Source organism: Phoca vitulina, unplaced genomic scaffold (assembly GCF_004348235.1).
Source record: "Phoca vitulina isolate PV1807 unplaced genomic scaffold, GSC_HSeal_1.0 scaffold2, whole genome shotgun sequence".
NCBI classification, from domain to species: Eukaryota; Metazoa; Chordata; class Mammalia; order Carnivora; family Phocidae; genus Phoca; species Phoca vitulina.
In genome coordinates, this window is record NW_022589705.1 from 15,426,956 (window position 1) to 15,442,116 (window position 15,161).

Consider the following 15,161-nt stretch of genomic DNA (forward strand, 5'->3'; position numbering starts at 1 on the left):
CACTATGATTTTCTGTATATAAGATCATGGCATCTGCAAAAAGAGACAATTTTACTTCTTCCTTTCTAATTTGGATGCCTTGTATTTCTTTGTTATGCCTAATTGTCCTGGTGGGACTTTCAGTGCTGTGTTGAAAATAAGTGGCAAGAGTAGGCATCATTGTCTTGTTCCTGGCCTTAGAGGAAAAGCTTGCAATTTTTCACCATTGTATGTGATGTTAGCTGTTGGCTTGTCACATATGGCCCTTATTATGTTGAGGTACATTCTTTCCATATCCAATTTGTTGATATGTGATATCATAAAAGTATATTGAGTTTTGACCAATGTGTTTTTTAATTTATTGAGATAATTTATTTTTTACCTTCATTCTGTTAATGTGGTGTGTCACATTTATTGATTTGGCATATTGAACCATCTTTGGCACCAGGTATAAACCCCACTTGATCATAGCACATGATCCTTTTAATGGGCTATTAAATTCTTTTTGCTAAAATTTTGTTGAGAATTTTTGCATCTATGTTCATCAGGGGTAGTGGTCTGTAATTTCCATTTCTTATATTGTCTTTGTCTGGCTGTGGTATCGGAGTAATGCTGGTCTCATAAAATGAGTCTGAAAGTGTTTCTTTCTCTTTGTTTTTTTTGGGGGGGGCGGGGAAGAGCTTGAGAGGCATTAATAGTAATTCATTTAATGTTTAGTAGGACTCACCAGTGAAGTTACATGGTCCTGAGCTTTATGTTGGGAGATTTTTGATTACTCCTTACCTACTATTGGTATGTTCAGATTTTCTATTTCTTCATGACCCAGTCTTGATAGGTTGTATATGTCAAGGAATTTTTTAATTTCTTCTAGGTTTTTAAATTTCTTCTAATCCGTTAGCATATAATTGTTAATAGTAGTCTCTGAATATCCTTGGTATTCTGTGGCATCAGTTATAATGTCTTCTCTTTCGTTTCTGTTTTTATTTGGTTGAGTATTATCTCTTTTTTTTCTTCGTTACTCTAGCTAAAAGTTTGTCAATTTTATGTTTTCGAAAAAAAGCTCTCATCTTCATTGATTTTTTTTTCTACTGTGTTTCTAGTCTTTCTTTTATTTATTTTTGCTCTGATCTTTGTTATTTTCTTCCTTCTTACTTTGGGCTTAGTTTGTTTCTCTTTTTCTAGTTCCTTAAGGTGTAAAGTGAGGTTGTTAATTTGAGATATTTCCTTTTTCTTAATGTAAGCATTTATTGCTAATTTTTCCCCTCAGAATTGCTTTTGCTGCATCCTATAAGTTTTGGTATGCTGTCTGTCCATTTTCATTTGTTTCAAGATATTTTTTTACATCCTGTTGATTTCTTCTTTGACCCATTGGTATGGTGTGAAACCACAAAGACCCTGTATAGCCAAACCAAACTTGAGAAAGACAAAGCTGGAGGCATCACACTTTCTGATTTCAAACTACATTACAAAGCTATAGTAATCAACAGTATGGTACTGGTATAAAAACAGGCATATAAGCCAATGAAATAGAATATAGAGCTCAGGGGTGCCTGAGTCTGTCAGTTGAGCTTCCAACTCTTGGTTTGGGCTCCGGTCATGATCTCAGGGTGGTGAGACTGAGCCCTGCAATCAGTCCCACATCGGGCTCTGTGCTCAGCAGGCAGTCTGCTTGAGTTTCTCTTCCTCTCCCTCTGCCCTTCCCCCACTCGCTCATGCACGCTCTCTCTCTCTAAAATAAATATATAAATCTTAAAAAAAAACAAAGAGCCCAGAAATAAACCCACACATATATGGTCAACTAATCTTTGGCAAGAGTGCCAAGAACATACAATGGGGAAAGGATAGTCTCTTTAATAGATAGTGCTTAGAAAACGATATCCACATGCAAAAGAATGAAACTGGATTCCTATCTTACAGCACTCACAAAAAATAATTAGAAATTAATTAAAGACTTAAATGTAGAACCTGAAACTATAAGACTCCTAAAAGAAATCACAAGGAAAAAGCTTCATGACATTGGTCTTGGCAATGGTTTCCTGGATATGACACCAAAAACGTAAGTTAAAAAAGCAAAAATAAACAAGTAAAATTACATCAAATTAAGCAGTGTATACATAGCAAAGGAAACAGGTAACCTACAGAATGGGAGAAAATATTTGCAAACCATGTATCTGATAAGGTCAAAATATATAAGGAACTCTTACAACACAATGGCAGAAACAAAACAAAACACAAATAACCTAATTAAAAATGGGCAAAGGATCTGAATAGACATTTTTCCAAAAAGGGCATATAAATGGCCAACAGGTATATGAAAAAGTGCTCAACAATACTAATCATCAGGGAAATGAAAATCAAAGCCATAATAAGGTATTACCTCACATCTGTTATCAAAAAGAGATAACAAATGTTGGAGAAGATATGAAGAAAAGGGAATAATTGTACATTGTTGTTGGAAATGTAAATTGGCACAGCCAATATGGAAAACAGTATGGAGGTTCTTCAAAAAATTATAAATAGAACTACTATGTGATTCAGCAATTCCACTCCTGAGTATATATCTCAAAGAAATGAAGTGTCATGAATTGATACCTATTCTCTCATTTTCATTGCAACATTACCCACAGAAGCGAAAATAAGGAAACAACCCAAGTTTCCATCAATGGATGAGTGGATTAAAGATACGGTATATTTATTCAATCATAAAAAAGAAAGAAATACTGCTATTTGTGATGGCATGAATGAAACTGAAGGATATTAGGCTAATTGAAATAATCCAGAGAGAGACAAATACTCTCTGATTTCTCATATATGGAATCTTAAAAAAAAAAAAAAATCAAACTCATAAGAAAGAGAGTAGAATGGTGGTTGCCAGGACTGGGGAAATGAGGAGGTGTCATTTATAGGGTACTCACTTTCAATTATAAAATGAGTAAGTTCTGGGGGTCTATGTACAGTATGGTGTCCGTAGTTAATATTGTATTTGAATATTGTATGCTTGAAAAATTTGCTAAGGGAGTGTATCTCAAGCATTCTCACCACACAAACAAATAAAAATAAAATAAAATAACTATATTAGGTGATAAATGTGTTAAGTAACTTAATTGTGGTAATTATTCCATTTTTAAAGACAACTCAAGTCTTTTACTTTGTTCCATGTGTCCAAAACTTTGTTACTCCTGGCTTAGTTTAAGAGTGGTGATTTACTTGCCATTTGCAATGACGTGGATGGAGCTAGAGTGTATTATGCTAAACAAAATAAGTCAGTCAAAGACAAATACGTATGATTTCACTCATATGTGGAATTTAAGAAACAAAACAGATGAATGTAGGGGAAGGAAGAAAAAAAAGGAGATAAAGGGAGGCAAGTCATAAGAGACTATTAACTATAGAGAACAAACGGAGGGTTAATGGATGGAGGAGGGTGGGGGATGAGCTAAATGGGTGATGGGTACTAAGGAGGACACTTATGATGAGCACTGGGTGTTGTATGTAAGTGATGAATCACTGAATTCTACTCCCGAAACCAATATTACACTATATGTTAACTAACTAGAATTTAAATAAAAATTTGAAAAAGGGGGAAAAAAAGAGTGGTGATTTAATTCAAAGCCTTAGTTCACATGATCCTGGATGAGCCCCCAAATTGTGGTCCAGATGTCATTTAGGGTTTGCTTGCCCCTTGAAAGCTAGGTAAGACTTGATAAAACTCCCAATCCATCTTACCTTGGAAATCCAAACCATCAAGATTTCTGTTAAAGGATGGTAGGGAGGGAATGATTTAATATGCTCATGGTCATCTCACAGTGTTTCACTGACTTTTTTAACTCTCTTCCCTCTTCAGTCCCTAATTTCATTTCCTTTCCTAGAAAACAAAATCCCCTCCTTTCTAGTACAGACTAGAAAACCATATTTACTCTTGAGGTCTTGTCTCAGAATCTCCCTCTCTATCTGCCAGTGGATTTTCAAGATATCTTCTTAAAGAGGAACATTTTACCTATGAGAGAATTCACATGCCAGATACTAAAATAATACATTTTCACCTTCTTATAACTGTCTTTTTATTTAAATTCTATAATTTGGGAAGTTATTTCTTAGCTGTAAAGTTGGCCATAGAAAGGAGGCCCTATCAAGTATTATAAATATCATCTTGTCCAATCCTGAGACCTATAGAGGAAAATGTCTTTCCCAAGATCCCACTATTAATCAGAGCCATCCTGCATCTTGAGCCTCTGGATTCTCATTCCAGCGTTCTTTCTATTACTCCATACTGCACTGATATTCCAAATAAATGCAATCATTATTTAGGCAACTCACTGAATTTTCTTCATTTAATCAAATGATAAAAATTCAAAGTACTTAATAAGAAGATTTAAACTTGTATTTTCCTTGATACTGATATCTAAATTGATAGTAACCACTCATGGACCAGATGTTCTTTGTGAGTTTACATTTAAAAACTGATTATGTATGCCTATGATTTAAATCATAGTTTAAATCATAGTTTCACTTACAAATCATAGTTCAAAATGCCACATTGTGAGCCATCTGGGTGGCTCAGTCAGCTCAGGTCTTGATCTCAGGGTCATGAGTTCAAGCCCCATGTTGGGCTCCATGTTGTGCGTGAAGCCTACTTAAAAAAAAAAAAAAAAAAAGCCACATAGTAATACAATTGCTAAATCAAATTCATCAGTACTGTGAAGTCAATTTTTATTTACATTTTTAGTTCAATATATGTAAATTCAATTTAAAAAAATTTTTAAAAAGATGTTTAAGTGGAAAGAATCCATTGAAGTAACTAAATTAAATTGGTTAGTATCTACTCAATTTATATAACTATATAATTATTTATTTATTCTTTCTAGTCAAGATAAGAAGGTTTTATTATAATAATAACTATAATTCATTGCACATTCATTGAGGCAGACTTTGTGTCCTATATATTATCCCATTTCTGTAACTTCTCAGTAAGTTAGTATTACTTAGAATAATTAACCAAGGGGCGCCTGGGTGGCTCAGTTGGTTGGGCAACTGCCTTCCGCTCGGGTCATTATCCTGGAGTCCCTGGATCGAGTCCCGTATCGGGCTCCCTGCTTGGCAGGGAGTCTGCTTCCCTCTGACCCTCCCCCCTCTCATGTGCTCTCTCGCTCTCATTCTCTCTCTCTCAAATAAATAAATAAAATCTTTAAAAAAAAAAAAAAGAATAATTAACTAAGAACACTAAGGTTCAGAAAGGTTATATAAATTCCTCCAGCCACAAAACAAAGTAGAAGGTATTAAATTCACACCCAAATCTGTCCCACCCAAAACCCACACTTTTACTAATGTGAAAATTGATTATTTAATGAAGAATTATATTTTCTTTCAATTACTCATCAATTCACTCAACATATATTTATTTAAAGCCTATTTTGTGGAGTGCCTGGATGGTTCAGTTGGTTAAGCGTCTGCCTTCAGCTCAGGTCATGATCCCCGGGTCCCGGGATCGATAAAGCCCTGTATGGGCTCCCTGCTCAGCGGGGAGTCTGCTTCTCCCTCTGGCCCTCCACCCACTTGTGCTTGCTCTCTCTCTTTCTCTCTCTCTCTCTCTCGAATAAATAAATAAAATCTTTAAAAAAATAATACAAAACCTATTTTGTATCAGGTATCATGTTAGGTGCTAGAGATTTAGTATATCTTTAGATGTATATAGGTATTTAAATAATTATAAAGATTTGTCCTCCTAACAACATTTTATGAGCTTTTCTCAAATTATATATATTTATTAAAATGGATAACTAGAAATACTTAATGCAATAATAAACTTTGAAAATCTTTTTCTAAGCTGTCTGAGATATTTTTCCTCTTATAAGCCTTGCCAGTTCCTCATTTAAATTTTTTTTCCCCAAAATCTCTGGAATAATGAGAATGCAGTTTTGCCTGACCTGTACATGGACCCAATTATATTGAACCTATTTTCTTAGCTTTTTTGACTGTCCCTAACATATTGGTTCATACTTGCACAGTATTCATCTTTAGGCAATAAAGTCTAGGATGGGGTGACGGGAAGACTCTACCTACTTGGCAATATGTCAGCATTTTTCTGGGTGAATGTAATGAGGGACTCGGCAGCAGTAAGAGCATGGGCATAACTGACCTAGCAGCATGTAAAGCACTCATGTAACACAGATGATTTAACTATATGAACAGCCAACATTCCCAGCATCAATCTTTTTTTTCCAAAATAAAGTAGTCATTTTTTAAAGTTTTAAACTCATGTATTAAAATACAGATTTGACTTTAATCATCTATCAAGGGTAAGCTAAATGATACAAATCTGTTCCAAAATCGAATATGACTTCAGTTAATTTGATGGGAGATAGAAGGTCAAGAGGAGCAGAAACCTTTTTGTACCTACTTTAATTTTGCCTAAACTAGGAGATTTCAGAGAAACCCTCAATTTTGGGAATTGTCTAGGACCCACACCAGGGCCTCCATATTAGCTTGTGCACCTCCTTCCACATCAAAGACAAAATGATATAAGGTATTGTCTGAGACATGTGAGAAAAAGAGAGAATACAAAATCCTTATAGGGATAATTCTAATATACATCCAAATACCAGTGTCACCATTTTATGGTATATAAAGGAAAAGAACAGTTGTCCCACATCTATCCCTGGATGGTCCACCATACAAATTCTCATCCTTACTGCCTCAAACTCCATTGTAGGCCACTATTCATGTTTATCCTTTCAGAATTCTTTTGAAGAATATTGCCCCTTCCACTTAAATGGCAGAAGTAAGGACTGGCCACACTTGCCTGTTATTGCCCTGAACCTTTTCCTCTCCTGTATAATTCAGTCATTACTGAAGATTGGGAGAAATTAGAGCAAATATAGGAGAGGAAGAATTCAAGACAGTAAATTTGATTTTCCTCATAGTTCAAAGAAAAGGTACGAAACCAGATAAACACTAAATACAGAGTTTTTTCCCAGACATGGCTCATTCTTAAAGACTAAGCCATTCATCAAGCTAACTCTTCACTAGGAGTACCTATTTCTTTAAAGTACCATATTACAGATCTATAACACTCAGTAAAATCCAACTCTGTCTAATATGTTGATCATGCTCTAAGAATGCATGTTTTTCCAAATCCCCATTAGGCAGTGTGACATAGATCCCTAGAATTTCCCAAAGTCTGTTTAATACTCGGAGGAGACTACAGCAGGACTGCCTAGGTTTTAACCTAAGACTGATCATGCAATAGGCAAATTAGTCTATGCTTGTGGCTTTGGAAAAAGTGAAATAGGAAAAAATATATATATAGCTTGGAAAATTTTATATTTGTATTTTTAAAAAGAAAAATATTTAAATATAATACCAAACTCATAACTTTGTTAGAGTTCCTTGCATTTATATGCACTTCAATATTTCATTTGTTTCTTTTTAAAAATTTATTATCACAGGGACCCCTGGGTGGCTCAGTTGATTAAGCCTCTGCCTTCAGCTCAGGGTCCTGATCTCAGGGTCCTGGGATTGAGCACCACATCAAGCTCCCTGCTTAGTGGGGAGTCTGCTTTTCCCTCTGCCCTCCTTCCCACTGCTTGTGTGCTCTCTCTCTCTCTCTCAAATAAATAAATAAATAAAATCTTTAAAAAAATTATTATTACAAAGGAATGTGGGTTTCAAAATGATTTTAGTAGTTAATGACTCTAAAAGTTTGAATCTAGCAATGGCTTTAGCACTCTAATTCAGGTGGCCTTTGATATTTAGAAATAAACTTGAAGTGAAAATAAGGATTCTTCTATTTGTTTAGGGTATACCTATTACAAAAATGTCTGTATTCTCTCTCTCTCTCTATTGTGGATATTATGCATTGACTTCTAAATTTAAAAGACTATAATTTAGCAATATAATACATCCTTCACATATGCACATTTTCTGTTTCCCATCCTCCCAATTTGGTTTTATTAGTTAAATCCAATATTATGTCTATGTAAACATTTTTCATTCTGAGCCAAGCATTTCATTATCTTCCTTGGACAATAATTTTTACTTTTCCAGGTTAATTTTTTAATTTACTTTTACTTGTTTGACAGTTTCAAACACCTACTAATGAAGCGCCTGGGTGGCTCAGTCAATGAAGTGTCTGCCTTCAGCTCAGCTCATGATCTCTGGGTCCTGTGTTCAGGCCCCATGTCAGGCTCACCACTCCACAGGGAGTCTGCTTCTCCCTCTCCCTCTGACCTCCCCCCGCCCATGCTCTCTTTCTCCTCTCTCAAATAAATAAATAAAATCTTTAAAACAAAACAAAACAAAAAAACACAAATATCCACTAAAGTCTTCTCAAACTTCCAACAGTTCTCTATATAATGCCTTTTAATCAAATTATTCACATGGCCATAACTGTCAGATAATGGATCAAGTTTATTTTTCTAAACACACCTTTCTCACAAATCCCACTAATGTCCTGATCCAGTAGTTACTTGTTTACCTCTAGCCTGCTGGAACCCTACTGTTTGGAGACTTTCTGTCATTATATTGAACATTCCTTTAGTCTCTTTTTGGTATTTAATTCTATCTCAGAAATTTTCCTCCTTCTGAGTTTACTACCTCATTTTGGTGAAAAAAAAAGTACATGGGAGTTACAATTTTTTAGGTTTTCACATGTGATAAATATCTATGCTCTCCCACAAGTTATGACTGATAGTTTGGCTGGCTACAAAATTCTAAGTTAGAAATTCTCCTCAGGATTTTGAAGATATTGTTCTACTATGTTCAAGTTTCCAGTGTTGCTGTTAATAAGTTTTTTTTTATTATGTTATGTTAATCACCATACATTACATCATTAGTTGTTTTTTTTTTTTTAAAGATTTTATTTATTTATTTGACAGAGAGAGACACAGCGAGAGAGGGAATACAAGCAGGGGGAATGGGAGAGGGAGAAGCAGGCTTCCCGCGGAGCAGGGAGCCCGATGCGGGGCTCGATCCCAGGACTCTGGGATCATGACCTGAGCCGAAGGCAGACGCTTAACGACTGAGCCACCCAGGCGCCCACATCATTAGTTTTTGATGTAGTGTTCCATGATTCATTGTTTGTGTATAACACCCAGTGCTCCATGCAGTACGTGCCCTCTTTAATACCCATCACCGGGCTAACCCATTGTTAATAAGTTTTCTAATAATACCCAACATTAATTTAACATTCCTAAATTCTAAATTCTATTCCAAGTTCTATACTAGCCTGTTCATTCCTTATAACAAACTTATGAAAAAGTAATATCCTTAATGACAGACAAGGAAATTGAAGTCCAAAGAAATTAAGTTTCCCTTTTCCCCCTTAATTTTCTGAAATATTACAATATGCATCGCTTTCAACATTTCAATTTTTATTCTATATGCTCATATGCTTGAACTCACAATTATCTTTTGTCTGTTTTCCCTATAGTCTCTTCAGAAATCACCATAATTAAATGCTGAAATTCCTGGAATAATCCTCTAATTTTCTATCTACTTTATTTTATTTTCCCTCTCTTGTCTTTTTCCTCTGTTTCCTAAGATATTTCCTTAGTTTTACATTCCAACATTCTATTGAATTTTTTATTTTAGTTATCACATTTTTAATTTCAAAATATTTAATTTTCTGAAAATTTAATTTTTCTCCTCATATGTATAAATATATTTCCATTTCATTTTTGTGTATCTTAAAACATTCTAGAATTTTCTTTATAGTATCAATTTCCATCTTTGTTACATTTATTCTTACATTCCTAATGGTTTTGTTGTTATTGTAAATCATGTTTTTAAATTACTTTTTCCAAATTTTTTGGTGTTTTTTAAGAATGCCATTGATTTTGTACTGCTGTCTTTTGTTTATATTCCTTTCCTTCTCTTATAATTATTTAACATGGGCCATATGTCATTTAGTTTTTTATTATTAACAATTTTTATTATGAGTGGGTCTCAATCTAGCTAAAGCTTTGCATGTGTGTGTTTGGGTTTAGGTGGCCCATGTGAGCTGGGACAGCATCATTTTGTGTACATTGTTTCAGATCACTTTTTTCATCAACTTTTCTGTGTCAGCTCTAAGATCATTTATTTTCTTCTTTGTACTTTTGCCTGTTTCTAAATATGTTTTTGGAATGAACAGAAAATCTGTATGGCTCATTAGGAAGCTTTTTATGTTATAGGTTTCCTCTGTAGTATTTGTGCATTTTGTTCCCCCAAGTCAAACGTAGAACTGGATTATCAAGTCAGAGATCTTATTTCAGCGTTACCCTTACTAGTAATTTCAAAGATATAGTCAGTCAGGAGGTTTAGACAAAACAGAGAAAGGCCTCAGATATCCACAACAGCTCCCCAGGTCCCATCTTCCTGCACTGGATCAGAATGATAGATCAGGTCTCTAAATAAGGATCATAGAGCTACGTCACACACAGGAGATTTTAAGATATAAAATATCTCCATTTTAAATCTGAGCATTGTATAACTTATAAGACATCACCATGCCTCATAGATTATAGATTCCAGTTATTATAGGTAACCCTTAGCCAGAGACATTCTACAAAGGGCATTTCAAAGATAAGGTTTCTTCCTCCCACCAAATATCAGTAGAATCTTTCCCCAGAAATATAGCTGGCAAAGGGATGCCAGGGCACCTACCTCCTATTCTTCCTCGCAGGGCATCTGACAGTCAAGAGAGTTAATAGATTTCAGGTGAACTGCTTTAATTACTTCTAGACAGCCCTAAATGGACTTGATACAATTATCAGGCTGATCATCAGACATGTTCCTTGCTACTACTTGCAAATCTAATTAACTTCTTCTGGAAAAGATAGGTTCTCTTTGTGTTTCTTCTATTCTCCCACCATGGAATAGGATTTGTGTATAGTTTCAAACCCCCCACTACATTCTAGTAACTCACTGTTCAAAGAAAGAAATCTTCGATTAGATCTTTAAGGTCAGAGGCCACTAGATTTCTAAGAGGTTTGTGCCATGCACAAAATCTGGTGGTACTACTTCCTCTATAGGTTATTCCAAATCCCACTTGATTGGCATCTCTGTGCCAGTTTTATTGTTTATTATTTGGTCTGGAAATCCCACAGTTTTATTAGAGATGAAGGGGATTTTTTTCCTATGATTTTTGTTCTTGTTATTTTCTGTTTTCACCAAGCGGGGAGGTTTGGAGTGGGAATAACTTTGTAATCTTCAAACATAAGAAAATGAAATATTGTCTTAAAAGCCTTCTATTGCTGTGACTCAAAGTTCTATGATTTGAAGAAGTTTCCAAAAACAAAATTTGCTTCAAACTCATGTGTTTGATTTTTTTGTAAATCAGTTTTTAAAAATTTACAATCAACAAAAACCCTATCAATTTAACTTTTAAAATATGTAAAGAGTTTTTGGAAAGTAAATGTTTAAATTTTAAAATAATTTTTGGATGTTACCTGTCAATAATTGGCAGACAAATATAAGGGTAAATAAATACAAACAGAACTAAAATTTGATTCATTTTCAACTATTTCAAATCAGTATCTACAGTGTGAAATTTTATCTGCAGCAATAAGGGATTTAATTCATTTCAAGGATACAGTGGAAAATATTGTATTTTCCTATATGGTTCTTTTTTTTTTAATTAAACTTCCTATATATTTTTGCATTAACAAGAGAATAAGATGCAAATTTCTCTGATCTGCAGGGAACTACTAGCCAGATTTCAGTAAATGACAGGCTCTTCAGAGCACCTTATCTTTCTACCTCTCAAACCTAGCATTTTATCTTGCGGTGGTAGTCACTCTTCCAGTATGTGTGCATTGAACTGCTGTAAAAAATGTGCTAGAAATATTTAAACAATATCCTTTTATTATTATCATTATTCCAATAGTTGTTATATGTCAATTATAACATCAGTACTTTTTTCATATGCGCCATCTCATTAGTCTCTATGGACTCTAAATGTTATTTTCAATGAGTTAAAAGAAAACAAACTATTCTTTCTTGGAAGGCAAATAGAAAATCTTCAGCAAAATAACACTTGTCAAAAAAAAAAAAAGAGAGAGAGAGAGGGAAAGAAAGAGAAAAAGAAATATCCCAGTCAAATTAAATTACAGAGAGGATTGGGGCGCCTGGGTGGCTCAGTTGGTTAAGCGACTGCCTTCGGCTCAGGTCATGATCCCAGAGTCCTGGGATCGAGTCCCACATCAGGCTCCTGGCTCAGCGGGGAGCCTGCTTCTCCCTCTGACCCTATCCCCTCTCATGCTGTTTCTCTCTCTCTGTCAAATAAATAAATAAACAAAATCTTTTAAAATTACAGAGAGGATTGACATTGATAGAATACAAGTGTCTAAGATAGAATTGTGCAAAATTCCTAAAGTAACACCCAATTCTTACAAAATGTACCACTAGGAAACAGAGGTTCCATTTTACATCTCATTGCATCTGAAAAAGCAATCTTCTTTAGCAGAGTCCCAACATCCCTTTTCAATTTCAATATGACATTTTATTCTGAGGTTAATAGATATTAATAATACATACAACTACAGAATATCAGCTACAACAAGACACTAAATATAGAGAAGGTAATTCTGTGGCTTCTATTCCATTAGGACACTATCACAGGGCCCAAATCTGACCAGAGGTAAGATCTTTACACTTTAACTCACTCAGTCCACTATGGCACTATAGAGCATCTGAGCAAGCCCCTCAGTGACAGTGTTTTACTGTACATCTTTCCTGACTTAGTTTGCTCTCTCACAGAAACTCATAGGAACAAATGTTTGGAACCTATAGGTGTACCATCAAAAACAGTGTCATTGCAAAAAGATTTGGGGTTTAAATAAGATACGTTACTAAATGCTAAGAATTATCACAGTACTGAGTTAAAGTATATTTCAAAATATAAGCATTGGTGTATTTAAATGTTATAACAACTGTATTGGTAACCAAATAAATACATTAAAATAAGTGAAACAACAAGTAAATTCCCAGTAGAATTACTTAAATATATGTGCTCAAGAGTAGGGGGCTTGGAGCAGAGTTAGGTGCTAACGTGTTTCCAAAATAACCATCGCAGGTAGTCAAAAAAGGAAGCAAAGGGTAAGTCTGATGATCGAAATAATTCTAATAGGGCACCTGGGTGTCTCAGGCAGTTAAGCCTCTGCCTTCAGCTCAGGTCATGATCCCAGGGTCCCTGGGATCCAACCCCACATCAGGCTCCCTGCCCAAGGGGGGAGTCTTGTTCTCCCTCTGCCCCCTCCCCCGGCTCGTGTGCATGCTCTCTCTCTCACAATAAATAAATAAATAAATAAATAAATAAATAAATAAATTCTAATAGCTCCCCAATTTCTATCAAAGAATGACGGATCCATTGAGAAATCTGAAGTGTTTCTGTTTGCCTGCATTACTCCATTATATTTTAGTGTTAAGCTTCTGTGATCTTAACCTGCATTGATCTATTTGCTTGTATTCTGAGAATAGGATGGGATAATGAAGAAAATTTAGCCTGTAAGTTCAATGCCTGTAAGAATCCATGAAGCCAATATATCCAATCTGAAAGGTTTTATTTTTTGTGGTGGATTTTCAACATAATCAGAAGCTGTAATAATGATAGAATTCTACCAATGAAGAAGACTGCAAGGGGCAAGTCCTCTCTCTTTCCCAAAAAATCAAGAAAGCTTGAGGAGAGAACTCATAGAAAGAAAAACAAAACCTGGAGCACCTGGATGGCTCAGTCAGTTAAGCATCTGACTCTTGATTTCAGCTCAGGTCATGATCTCACGGTCGTGAGATCGAGCCACACATCGGGCTCCATGCTGAGTATGGAGACTACTTAAGATTCTCTCTCTCCCTCTCCCTCTGCCCCTACCCCTGCTCTCTCTCTATATATATATAAATAAAATCTCAAGAAAGAAAAAGAAAGGCAAAACCTGATCAAAGGGTTAAAGGAAAGGAATAATTCTGAGTACCATAATATTGCCTCCATCTCTCAAATGTTTTTTTGACAAGTACCCATAGATTAATTGGTAAGGTCTAGAGAAGGAAACTATGCATGTAAATTGATAATCTTTGTGATATATTTTAATTAAAAGGCAATACTGATTTGAGACTTATGGTATGTTTATCATTGTTGGGAGTGGGAGAAAGGGATTCAAAACAAGACTTTGGCACATCAAGAGCTCCCATCCATCAGTAAGCACACGAGCTCTATTAGTAGTTTTGGCATAGAAGTGTGGCTTCACTACATCATGGCCTTTTTACAAGGAGACTTAGCATCATCAGGGAAGGGGCTGGCCATCTATATTGATCAAAAGGCAATTTCACATGGTATCTTAACAAGCACTGAGGAAGCCAGAAAAATGGCAGGTACCACATGGTTTAGAAGAATACGTTCAGCCATGAGATATGGCATCAAGTCTTCCAGACACAGAATTTAGGAGACTTTGAAGGGAAGCTGTCAATGACACAATAAGATATAGTCAGAGTCTAAGATATACAATGAAGTACATAAAGTTTGGGATACACTTTCACTGAGATCTGGAGGTTAATATGAATGCTTAACTGAGGAAATGAAAGTATTGGTTAAATAGCCATTTTATTCAGCAAGTCGGCACTTTTAGGAAAAATAACAAATACATTAGGACTATGGTGAAAAATTAAGATCATAAGAAAGTAGATGATTCTTGAAAGATACAGGGACATGTGTGTGCAAGCAAGGTGATAATGACAAGTGAGTCCAGAGAAGGAGGATTTTGGAGAAAGACTACAGAAGAAAAAACAGCAAGAGACGTTAGTATGAATGGTATGGACTTCAAGTAACAAACTGACTCAAGCACAATGAAAATTTGTTAGTTTTATAACCGGGAAATACAGGAATACAGATGGCTTCAGACTGGAATTAGTAGCTCCGAAAAACCTCAAAACATTTTCTCTTTCCATCTCTTGGCTCTGCCTTCCTATGTCTTGGCTATATTTGGTCATGCTTTTCCCATGAGTGGCAAAGCTGTTCAAACATAGTGTCAAGCTTACTTCCTAACAGATTGGCAAACTCAGGGAAAAAAAAGTAAGCACCTCTTTCCCAACAATTTAAGCCAAAGACCGAAGGGTGACTCTTAATTGATTTGGCTCGATTTATAAGCCCATCCTGGAACCCAAACTTTGTGACAGGGGAAGGGAATGTTGTGAAAACAATCAGCATAGATCACGTT